We start from the raw sequence: 12478 nt of genomic DNA, 5'->3' as shown, positions 1-12478 counted from the left end.
CCCATATGGGAGCCCAGCGGGGGACACAGTACTGGCTGTTGGCAGTAATGATTGGGACCGTCACTTCTCCTCTAGTCAGATCTTTACCCATACCCCCGACTCTGGATGTAGGTAAACGCCGGCGTCGGTGTCCGGGTCAGAGGGCGTCGGGTCGTGAGCCGCTCCGGTGAGCTGCGGCGGCGGTCCCCGCTTCCGTCCACACGGTGTGTGGGCCCGGCTCCCTGCACCCCTGCCAGCGCTGATGGTAGCCACGCGCGCCTGCCTTCCCGTCGGACCGGAAAGCCGCTCCGCGGCGCGTCCCATTCCTGCTGCCGCTTGACGGCCTTTGTCCGCGTTCCCACTGGGAGGTGTCCTTGTCTTACTGATTTCCAAAACACTCGTTACATACTTTTAATATAGTCATTTATAAAAAACTTTATATATAACTTGTCACATGTCACACAGTTTCTCCTGGGCTCTAGTATACCTTTTTTTTTTTTTTGTAAAGATTCTACTTATTTATTGGACAGACAGAGGTCACAAGCAGGCAGAGAGGCAGGCAGAGAGAGAGAGAGGAGGAAGCAGGCTCCCCGCTGAGCAGAGAGCCCGATGCGGGACTCGATCCCAGGACCCTGAGACCCTGACCTGAGCCGAAGGCAGAAGCTTAACCCACGGAGCCCCCCAGGCGCCCCAACCCATTTATCTGACACAGAGAGAGAAACCGAGCACGAGCAGGGGAGAGGCCGAAGGAAAGGAAGAGAGACGGTGAGCACACCGAGTGCTCGGCCCGCTGTGGGCTGGACCCCACGACCCTGAGATCATGACCCCAGCCGAAACCAAGAGTCGGACACTCCACCGACTGGCCCGCCTCAGGCGCCCCAGAAATGTTTATATTTTAAATATTTTTTTAAATATATATTTATATATTTTATATATTAAATATTTATATATTATAAAACGTTTTTTAAATAACAAGGAAGCCCCTGACCCAGCCCAGTGTGACCCTTCCCCGCAGCTCACAAGTGCTGCTGTTTCTGCATTTCCCAGCGGTTCACTCCTCCCGCTCCGGCTCCCCTGCCTCTGGGTTCGACGTATAAACTAGAGGAATTACAGCGTCTGGCAGTACCGGTTCCTCACCACGCTGGCTTTTTAGTATTTTCTAGATCATTCTACGCACATAGTCCAGACGGACTCCAGAATTACATAAAGTTCCCCCAAAACTGCTTCTGTGATTTTGGTAAAAATAGTAAATTTGCAAAACAGTGTGGGTGCCCAGTTTCCTTCTGGAAGGTCAGTCAGTCCCTGTGGCCCGCACACCTCTCCCTTTACCCCGGCCACAACGTCCCTGCGTCATTCCCAGCACCTGGCGGCTCTGCTCACTGCGTTTCCCTTTCTTTTGTCTTCCTGTGATTTTTTTAAATGGATATAGGTGGGGCGGCCGGTCAGTCGGTCAGTCCTTGGGTGTCTGCCTCCGGCTCGGGTCATGGCCCCGGGGTCCTAGGATCGAGTCCCAGGTCGGCGCGCTCTGCTCGGCAGGAAGCCTGCTTCTCCCTCTCCCACTCGCCCCTGCTTGTGTTCCCTCTCGCGCTGTGTCTCTCTCTGTCAAATAAATGAAATCTTTAAACAATAAATTAAATGGATATATGTGACATGCCGTAAAAATTGGCCATCACCATCAAATTCGAGAACATTCCATCACCCTTAAAAAAAGAGACCCGCCTCCGTTAGCTGTGACTCCCCATCCCACCCCCAGCCCCTGGCAGCCACAAATCCACTTTTCGTCTTTTTTTTTTTTTTTTAAGATTTATTTATTTATTTGGCAGACAGAGATCACAGGTAGGCAGAGAGACAGACAGAGAGAGGAGGAAGCAGGCTCCCTGCTGAGCAGAGAGCCCGTTGTGGGGCTCGATCCCAGGACCCTGAGACCATGACCTGAGCCGAAAGCAGAGGCTTTAACCCACTGAGCCACCCAGGCGCCCCCACTTTTCGTCTTAATCTGGATATTTCATATCTGCACATTTCTTTTAAGTTAATTCTTAGTTATTTGGGGTTATTACTACACGTGAGGTGTTCTTCCAAGATGTCTTTTTTTTTCCCACTGTACTTTATAAATGATTGTGTCTGAGATAATCGGAAGTCTCTTGATTTTCTAGTTGGTTTAGTAACTGGCTTCTTTTCTGAATTTTAAGTTGATTCTCTTGTGTTTTCTAGACAGAGATTCACACTTGCCGAAGATGTTAATGGAATGTATTCATTGTTTTTAAGAAATTTTGTAAGGGGCTCCTGGGTGGCTCTGTTGGTTAAACATTGGCCTGGGGCTCAGGTCATGATCCCAGGGTCCTGGGATCGAGTCCCACGTCAGGCTCCCTGCTCAGCCAGGGTCCGCTTCCCCCTCCGACCTTCCCCCTCATGCTTGTGCTCGCTCACACTCTCCCTCTTTCTCTCTCTGAAATAAATACATAAAATCTTTTCAAAAAAGGAATTTTTTAAAGATTCATTTTTATGTCATTTCCATACTCAGCATGGAACTTGAACTTGCAACCCCAAAATTAAGAGTTACACACTCCACCAACTGAACCAGTCAGATGCCCCGAATATAGTCTTTTTTAAAAAGATTTTACTCATTTATTTCAGAGAGAGAGAGAGAGAGACAGAGCACAGACAGGGGCAGGGACAGAGGGAGAGGGAGACGCAGACTCCCTACAGAGCAGGGAGCCCAACGCGGGGCTCGATCCCAGGACCCGGGGTCATGACCTGAGCTGAAGGCAGACGCTCAACCCACTGAGCCACCCAGGCACCCCCATATTCATTTTTTAAGGGCAGAATCTATAGATACCATGTCATAGCTGATCATACTGGCAAAATTAAGTTCGATATGGTTCTATATATATACGCGAGCGCGTACGTTTATATATGTGTACGCGCACACAGTGAATCACTAGTGAAACGTAATCCTTGCAGACCAACTAGAGACAAACAGGGAAAACAGCATCGGCGAAAGATCGAAAATTCAGAAAACAGCAAGGATGAATGTTTTATTTTATGAAACATTTATTTAGAGAGTGCGCGTGCACATGTGCAAGCGGGGGGAGGGGCAGAAGGAGCGGGAAAAGCTCAGGCAGACTCCCCTCCCGGCGCTGGAGCCAGACACAGGCCGCGAACCCACCACCCAGATCACGACCTGAGCCGAAATCCAGAGTCGGACGCTCAGCTGACGGAGCCAATCAGGCACCCTGAGGGTGAGTGTTTATTTTTTATGATTTTTATCATAAAAATCATATGATTTTTATGAGCCACTGGGTGGCTCAGTGGGTTAAGCCTCTGCCTTTGGCTCAGGTCATGATCCCAGGGTCCTAGGATCAAGCCCCGCATCGGGCTCTTTGCTTGGTGCGGAGCCTGCTTCCTCCTCTCTCTCTCCGCCTGTCTCTGCCTGCTTGTGATCTCTGTCTGTCAAACAAATAAATAAAATCTTTAAAAAATAATAAACATCGCAAGGAAGAGCAAATACATTAACTGTGCTGTACTTAAAAACTCCGCTTATAAACGGACGCACACAGTTGGAGCCTGTGCCACTCCAAGGCCCACGGTGTGCTTCTCTGGGTCGGGTTTTCTTTCTTTTTCTTTCTTTTGAAGATTTTATTGATTTATTTGATAGAGCACACAAACAGGAGGGGCAGGGAAAGCAGACTCTGCTGAGCAGGGAGCCCGATGTGGGGCTCGGCCCCCCGACTCTGGGACCCTGACCAGAGCCGAAGGCAGACGCTCAACCCACCGAGCCACCCAGGCGCCCCCGGGTTTTCTGATTCAAATATCCATAGAGGAAATAACTTAATGTACTGAAGTACAGTAAATGAATTAGAAAGCTAAGGAAACGTAACAAAATGGTTTGAGAAGCACGTGAAGTTAATTTTCTTGCAGGCGACAGAAAGGACTAATATCCTGGCATATTGATATATAAAGATAGAAACTATAAAAGCACAATTAACTTATTAACTGACGTCATGTAATTCCTTTATAAGTTAACGTACTAATTCAATATAATTAAAATAATATTTTACATACGTGTTATTTATGAAAGTTTACTCACTGGCAAATTTTTCGGCTTCGTAGCTGACAGCCGCCAGTCTGTTTTGCTAGGTGACCATAAAAGCGTTTGTGAACGTCGGTTTGCGCTTTTTAATTTTATTACATCAAACTCCAAAAAAAGCCGTGAAACAATACCAAAAGCCGACATGCTGTTGCCTCTGCCACAAGGCTCGCTGACATGCGGGTTCCAACGCCTTCGTGACCAGCGTCGCCGCTAGACCGGTCCTTACGGTTCCTGTTAGGATTACAAGACAGTCTTCAGCAATAACCTCCGGGAAAGTCTGTAACACGTCCTCCTCTCGGGACCTGGGAATCCCACGGCACAGCTGCGGCCACACACGGAGGTGACACACCACAGGGCCTGGGGTTCTGCTTCTAATGGGGTCGAGAGTGGGGACCCAGGGTTTCTCAGACTCACTCCTTGTCAGTGACCTTAAAACACAAGAGCAGGAGCACTGGGGGGGCTCCGTCCTTGAGGGTCTGCCTCCGGCTCGGGTCATGGTCCCGGGGTCGCAGGGTCGAGCCCCCCATCGGGCTCCCTGCTCGGCGGGGGGTGGGGGGGGCTGCTTCGCCCTCTGCCCCTCCCCCTGCTCGTGCTCGCTCTTTCTCAAGTAAATAAATGAAATAACCAGAGAACCACGGTCAGGGCCAGCCTGCAGCAGTGACACCCGAAGCGAATGGCCAGACGTCGCGCGACCGTGGCGCGGGAACCCGCCGCCGGGCTTGGGGAAGAGCCGCGGGGCCGGCCGGGCCACACGACGGCTGCCCACGAGCGTGTCTTCAGGCCGCGGCGGGGCTGCTCGGTCCAGGGCGGGGCGGGTGTGCGGAGCCGCGTCCCTCGGCGCCTGGCCATCCCCGCTCAGCCGCCCTAACCCTAACCCTAACCCTAACCCGGGGTCTGCAGGGGCTGGGCCCGGAGGCACCTGCTTCCACGCCTCTGAGGCCGGCGGCTCCCGGCGCCCGCAGCACTGCGGGCTTCCGTGGCGGGTCCTGCGCAGCGGCCGAACCCGAACGGGCAGGCTTCCGTGGTTGCTCGACATCATTGCTGAGACACGGCCGCGTGGCCCCACGGCCCCCCTCCAAAGGGAACTGTCCACTGGCAAAATTGTGCAATCATCTGTCCAGTTCCCGAACATTCTCACCATCCTAAAAGCAACCCTGTCCCCATCAGCTGTCACCTCCCAGCCCCCGGCCCCCCGCGAGCTCCCTTCCCGTCTGTGGAGGAGCCTGGTCGGGACGTGTGGCCCACGTGGACTCACACCCCGTGGGGCCTCCTGTGTCTGGTTCCCTCCCTGGGCTTCGTGGGCTCGGGGTCCGTTCCCGGAGCGGCGTGTGGGGGCCCCGCTCCGGTCCGCGGCCGGGGTCGTTCCCGTGCGTGGGGGACACGCTATGTGCCTGTGACTGTCAGAGTTCGGGGCTGCCGCCACCTGTGCCGTCCGGAGCCACGGGCAGAGTTCTGTGCGGTCTGCTGTTTTGAAGCCACTGTTTACAGTCTGCTGACCTCTGCTGCCCCTGCCGGTCACCACCCGGTTGGGGGTGGGGGTGCGTTCCTAGATATTTCTGGAGCCATGGGCACTTCTTTCCAAACCAAAGACAGCGGGTGAAAAACAAACGCAGCTGCTCGGCTATGTTGCCCCTGCTCAGGGCCCCCCGTCCCTGCATGGGAATCCGGCTCCCAGGAAGGTCCCCGGGGCAACAGCTCTTTCTGTCCTGAGCAGACCCTGGGGGAGGCGGGCCCCCTCCCCCCGCATTTGCTGCCGGCCCCGGGTCTGTCCGAGCTCCCAGCAGCCGCTGGGTTGGCCTGAATCTCACACTGGTGATATGCGGCCTGTTCTCGCACTTTACAGGGACACGGAGAAGGTCAGGTCCCTGTCCCCCCGCCCATGGACCCCCAGGGCCAACTTACCACACTGCTGGTTCTCCCCCTCACCAGGCCCCGGGCCCCAGTCCCGGCCTCCGTGAGGGATGGCATGGCTGGGTGCCCCCAGCAAGGCCCCGGTCTCTCGCGGCACCAGGGGCAGCCCCGGCCCTGGGTCCCTGTACTCTGTGGGACCCGCTGGCCTTTTCCTGCCCTCGCGGGAGCAGATCCAGCTCAGCTCCGGGATCAGCCGGGACCACCCGCCGGCAGCCAGGCCAAGGCAAGAACAAGCATTCTGACGGGGGGCCTGGAGGTCCCAGCGGCTGCGGACGGCCGGGCAAGCCTCATCCCTCGGGGTCAGCCTGGGCTGAGGGCCTCGTGTTTTGCTGGGGCTGCACATGTACTGGGGTTCGAAATCCCACTCAGGTCTCCAGCTGCAGACAGGGCCTCTGGTTTCTGGACGCTCCAGCAAAGAATCATTTTCCGGGCTTGGCCAGCTCCCAGAGGTCCTGCCCCTACCTCCACTTTCACGATCCTCAGCATGCAGGCTGGACCCCAGGGGACAGCGAGCCCGCTGTAGGGGCACCTCCACGGGCCCTTCCGAATCCTGGGCAGGTGGAGGAGCTCCCCCCGGGCTGGGGACCCTGGGGGAGCATGGAGACCATGACCAGCGGAGCAGGAGGGCCTTGGTGGGCCAGGTGCCCCACAGCACTCCCCAGCCACAGCCGGCCCAGAAGCAGGGACAGCTTCTAGAACCGGTGGACGGAACCTCAGGGACACGTCCAGCTGCACTCACCGGGTCATCTTTTACCGGTCAGCAAGGGGCATGGACAACAATATTTAGAAATTCTTAACAACAGGGGTGTCTGGGTGGCGTGGCCGCAAGGGCGGCTGACTCTGGGCTCAGGTTGTGATCTCGGGGTGGTGAGACAGAGCCCCACATTGGGCTTCAAGGACAGTGCAGTGTCTGCTTGAGATTCTCTCTCCCTCGGCTGTCGCCCCTTCCCTGCACGCTCTCTCCAGTACAAAAATAGGTCTTCAATACCTTAATAGTGGTGTGCCTTTCCATTTAGTAATTTTTTTAAAGAGATTTCATGTATTTCACAGAGGGAGAGCACGACCAGGGGGAGCAGCCGAGGCAGAGGGAGAAGCCGATTCTGATCAACAGGAACCCCAATGCAGGGCTCGACCCCAAGGCCCCAGGGCCACAGCCTGAGCCGAAACCCACCGAGCCACCCAGGCGCCCTGGTGGGCTTCTTTCCATTTTACGTCATTTTGAACGAGTTGCAGAACTTGAACTGAGGGTTTCCAGGTGCCCCCACCCATTTTCCCCTCAAGCCAGCGTCCTGGAGGCCAGGGAACAGGACCGCAGCAGGACAGTCTAGCGAGCGCAGTCCAAGGAGGCTGGGGTGGGGGATGGAGGGACAGGAAGGAAGGACACTGGGGGAAGCTGCGTCCACAGGCCAAAGTCTGACATGGCCAGGGGCCCCTGCCCTGCTCGGTGTCCCCTCCTCCCCCAAATCTCTGGGTCCTGCCGCCCCTCTGACGCCAGTCCTATTCTTTAGGGCAGCCGGGCAGGGGCGCTGGCCTCAGATCCCTCCCGTCCTTGCGGGCCACCGCGGGCTGCACTGCAGGCTCAGATCGCGGGACGCGGTGAGGAGCTGGGGGTCGCTTCTGCTGCTGCCTGCGCCCCTGGTCGGCCAGCGCCCCTTCTTGCCCCTGGTTTGTGCTTCCGTTGGCGGGGGGCAGGGCGGGTGGAGGAACACGGTGGCCGCGGGCTCCGGCCGTCAGAGCCCGCAGGGACCCTCTGCTTCCCGCTGGGGCCCGAGCACTGGGCCCTGACCTGCAGGTGGCGGAGTCCTGGCAAAGGCCGTCTCCCGGCCCGGGGTGAGCGCGGCGGGCGCGGGGCCCAGGCCCGGGCGGTCCTGCCCCCCCGCGGTCTGACGGCTCAGTGCACACCGTGGCGCCGCATAAATGCAGGGTTCCCCTGCAGGGAAGCGGCGGGCTGCGGATCGCCCCTCGCGCGCCGCGTCACGAACGAGCCCCGGGGTGGCCGGCCGCACCCCGGGTCCTGACCTCGGGCGCCGAGGGAGGAGCGCGGTCGGTTTACAAGGGGCGCGGCCCTCCTTGCTTGGCCCTGAGGCCAACAATCCCATTGGCTGGACTCTGCGCCTCGCCACGCCCCTCGCGCTCAGTCCCTGCAATCCTATTGGCCCAGCTCCGGGGCCTCCTCGTCCACAGCTCGCGAGCCGGGCGCCGCGCCAGGTTCGGTGACGCAAATGCGTTGCCCGGCAACCGCTCTCGCCGGGGGGCCTCGGGGCCCGGCGCCGGGTCCAGGGCGCAGGCGCGGCGGCCGCGAGTCCCCAGGGCGCGGGCCCGGGACCCCGGCGTCCCCTCTGCCCTCCGCCGGCGCGCTCGTCGCCCGCCAGCCCCGGGCGAGGCCCCGCCGTGCGGTCGAGGAGGAGGGGCCGCGGGGGCGGCGTGGGAACGGGCTGAGCGCCGCGGGCGTGCGGCTGCCGAGGGCGGGGGCGCTCGGAGGCGGCGGGTCCGCCGGAGCGTTCGGCCGCGCGACCTGATCCCGCCCTGGGGGAGGGGCCCCCGCTCCGGCGTCCGGGGGCCCCCGCCGCGGCCGCTGCCGCACTTGGTGCCCGCGGCCCTGCGCCCTGCGCCCGGCTGCACCTGCCTCCCCCGGCTGGGCCCAGAGTGGCCGGCGAGGCGTCCGTGCCTGGGAGAGCCCCGCGGCCGCTGTGGGCATCAGCAGATTCGGGGCCTTCAGATGTCGGAAGTCGAGTCTGTGACCCTTGCCGAGGTCGGGAATCCCACACAGGACGCGCAGGCTAAAGCCCTGGCGTGCGGGGCGCCTGGGGGCTCGAGTCATGGTCTCAGGGTCCTGGGATGGAGCCCCGCATTGGGCTCTTTGCTCACAGGGACCCTCGTCCCCTCCCCCTGCCTACTTGTGATCTCTGTCAAACAAATAAATAAAACCTTAAAAAAGAAATGCAGGAAAAATAAAACCCTAGCGTGGGCAGGGCTGGGCTCCATCCTCCCCACCAGCAGTGTGGGTCTGCCCATCTCTGGGACGCCCACCCACCGCCTCCCTCCCCTGAGAACCTCAGGAGGACGCAGGGCCCCCAGGAATCCCGACCTCGGGGTCCTTAATCTCATTTGCAAGTTCCTTCTGTCACTAGATTTCATAATGACAGGCATGAGGACAGGGTGTCCGCTGACCCCAGGGCAGGCCTGAACTTTCTGCAGCCTGGAGCCCACTCTGGGCAAGACCCTGGGCTAGGAGACCTGAGCGCTGTGGCCTGCCGGCATTGGGCTTCCCCCCACGTCTGCCCCCTTTTCCCTGCCTACTCCATCACCTGTCCTCTTTGTGCTCCCATGACCGTGTCCCTCCCAGGACCTGCACACATGCCTGAAAGCCCCGGCCCCTCCCAAAACTGGGGGCTCTTGTACATGACGCCCCAGGTTATTGTTGGGCAGGTCAGCTGGTAGTGGGAGATCTGGCTTTCCAGGAGCCACCGGCGTGTCCACTGCCTTGGAGGACGGGGCAGAGAGGAAACAAGATCACAGGCCAGGGAGGCCTGGGTGGCTCAGTCGGTTAAGTGGCTGCCCTCGGCTCAGGTCAGGATCCCGGCGTCTTGGGATTGAGTTCCGCATCGGACTCCTTGCTCCGCAGGGAGCCTGCTTCTCCCTCTGCCTCTGCCTGCCACTTTGCCTGCCTGTGCTCTCTGTCTCTGACCAGTAAGTTAAAAAAAAAAAAAAAAACTTCAAAAAAAAAAGATCACAGGCCAAGGGCCCCATCCTCCAACACTGGGGCAGAGTGGTGGCCCTTGGCCAGATGCTGGGCCGGCCCTGCCTGCCCCCAGCCTCACCCCTGCCCCCACCTTGGGGACTTCCAGTGACCGATCCATGGGAGGCAGGACACGCGCACGCCCCATGGCAGCTGAGGCACCCACAGCCAAGCAGGCGGGGCAGCCCAGGACTCCTGGCCACACCCACTCCTGCTTTCTCTTCTCCCTCCCTCCCCCACCCCCATGGAGGACAGCCACCCTGGCTCCATCCCCAGGACTGCTGAGCCACCGGAATGGAGCGGGCTGTGAGTCAGTCAGCAGGAAGGGACACTTACAGCCACTTGCATCAGACGTCCCTGCTGCATGGCCCCACAGCCAGAAGCCCCAGCTCGTGACCCCCCACTGGGTCTGGGGTGCTCCTGGAGCTTGGGGGTTCCTGTCCATGGAGGGCCAGACAGGAGGGAATATGTGGGGAGGGTACAGACCAGGTGGGGCACCACTTGTCCCTATGCCCACAGCCACCCTTACTCCAAATGCCAGTCCTTACCCCAACACCGGGATCCTCCTTAGAAGCCACACTGCGACCCCGGTCCTCCCACACCAGCTCAGGGCTTTAGGGCAGCCCTGGGTCCCTCTGTGAGTCAGGGGCCTGGCTCTGAGCAAATGAGGGAGAGGCCCAGCCCTTCTCCCAAAGGTACTGGCTTGTGAGGGTACTGCAGTGGTCCCAGCACTGTCTATGCACCGTCTGCTCGGCCCCCAGCCCCACGCACAGGCCCCCGGTGCGCTCTCCTGTGTGTGCACACACCGCCACTCAGCTCCCACGTGTGCACAGGCTCTGCCCTGCACAGATCCAGGCTCCGTGCTTCTCCAAACGTGCACAGACACACGTGCACGCCCAAATCTGGCCATACTCGCACGCACATCAAACTGGGACCTTGTTTTTAGTGTTGGGGAAGAAAGGTCTTAGCCATTGCCTCCCACAGGGCTGTCAGGTAAAATACAGGACACCAGGTGCCATTCCAATTTCGCGTAAACAATGAATAACTGTTTAGCTGTTTGGGATATACTTATGCCTTCACTGAAAAATAAAAAAATGTTTATCTGAGATTTCAAATGTAACTGGGTCTTGGCTCAATCTGGGAGCTCTGTCTGCTGGGTCGTGGAGGCCTGAGCTTCCTGGATTCCCCCAGACACTGCCCAGGAAGTCAACACTGCACACCCAAGCCCCCCGCACCCCAGGGCTCTGGCTGCTTAGCCAGGCCAGGGAGGGGCGAGGGGCCTGCCAGAAGGGACACCGCCCATCACAGCCAGCGTGCCTCCTGGCTCAAAGGAGGCAGGGGGAAGCAGGGGCCCTAAGGGGGAGAAGTCAGGACCCGCCCGGTGTCTCCTCAGGGGTCTGGGGGAGCCCTGGACCCTACCTGCCCTGCGCACTGGCTCTCTCTTCCCTGCGTGCCACTGATGACCACCAGGAGCTGGGCAGGTGTGGGGGCGGGGCCCAGACCTGGTCTTCCAGCCTCACGTGCCTGGCAGACCACCTCCCACCCCCCAGGGCAGGTCAGAGGAACCTGGGGTCCAAGGAGAGGTGGGCAGGGTAGCCGGCAGATACCCCGGGCCCCCTTTCCCTCCCTGGCCCCTGGGCACCCAGCACTTCTGGGAGCTTGGCCTAGGAACAGGGCCTTCCTGGAGGAGGAAGACTGGCTGGCTGGGTCTGCGGCTGGCCCACAGCAGGACAGGGCTTGCAGGCTGGGCCCAGAGGTCCCTCCACTTCCCCATTCCCACTGGCAGCCCCCATCACCCCTAGAGCAGGCCAGGCTGGGGTGGGCCTGGCTGCCTCTCCTTGTTCAGCGCAAGTCAGGCACTCACAGGCCCCTGTCCCAGGGTCAGACCTGGGGCTCAGACCTGGGGTCTCAGAACCCTCGGTTGGGGGTGGGGGTCGGCCCTGACCTGCTCAGGGGATGTGTGTGGACTAACTGGGCACCCCGCTATCAGCAACAGACACACACATGTGCGCTCCTCGAGCTGTGCACAGAAGCCCGTGCCCATGTGCCCATCACACACAGCCCCTCCCGTGGGGACAGGCCCTGTGCACACTGCGATCCCCACCCCCGCCAGCTTTCACAGAAGGGTGTGCTCCCCTCGTGGTCCCCATCTGCTGTCCCACAGGGCAGGGGGTTACAGGACTCTGCTCACTGGGTGGGCAGAAGCAGGGGGTCCCTTGGGGGGTGTGAGCCTGCCCCCCCCCAACAGGAACACCTGGTGAGGCCCGGGGACATTTGTGGTTGTCATCACTGGGGGTGCTGGTGCATCAGGTGGGTGGGGGCCACAGTGTCCAGGATGGCCCCCACAGAGAGTGACCAGCCCCTATGTCACTAGTGCCTAGGGCGGGCCTCTGCGGGAAAGATCCCAGAGGTAGGGGCCAGCCCCACCGCCCCTTCTTCCCATCTACAGCACGGCACCGGCGGAGGAAGCAGCTGTGCAGGCTGTGTGCGGGTGAGGCTGCTTGTCTGAACAGCGCCCAGAGCTGGGGACAAGCCTGCCCCCTCCCCCACCAGCCAGGCTCCAGGATCAGGACCCCAGGACCTGATCTTGGCTGCCCCTGGGAAGACGGGCCAAGGGCAGGGCTTCGTTCGTGTCTGTTCCCCGAGGTCCGTGTGAGTGGCAACCCCCGCAGGTCCGCACGGGAGGGTGAACATGGCTAAACACCCAGCCTGCGGTGTGGACCTTCTTCACTGCTGTGGATTGAATCGCGGTCCCCGGG

The sequence above is a fragment of the Mustela nivalis genome (assembly GCF_964662115.1).
Source record: "Mustela nivalis genome assembly, contig: HAP1_SCAFFOLD_1890, whole genome shotgun sequence".
Classification (NCBI taxonomy): domain Eukaryota; kingdom Metazoa; phylum Chordata; class Mammalia; order Carnivora; family Mustelidae; genus Mustela; species Mustela nivalis.
The sequence above is the reverse complement of the archived record's forward strand: the minus strand, read 5'-3'. Positions refer to the sequence as shown.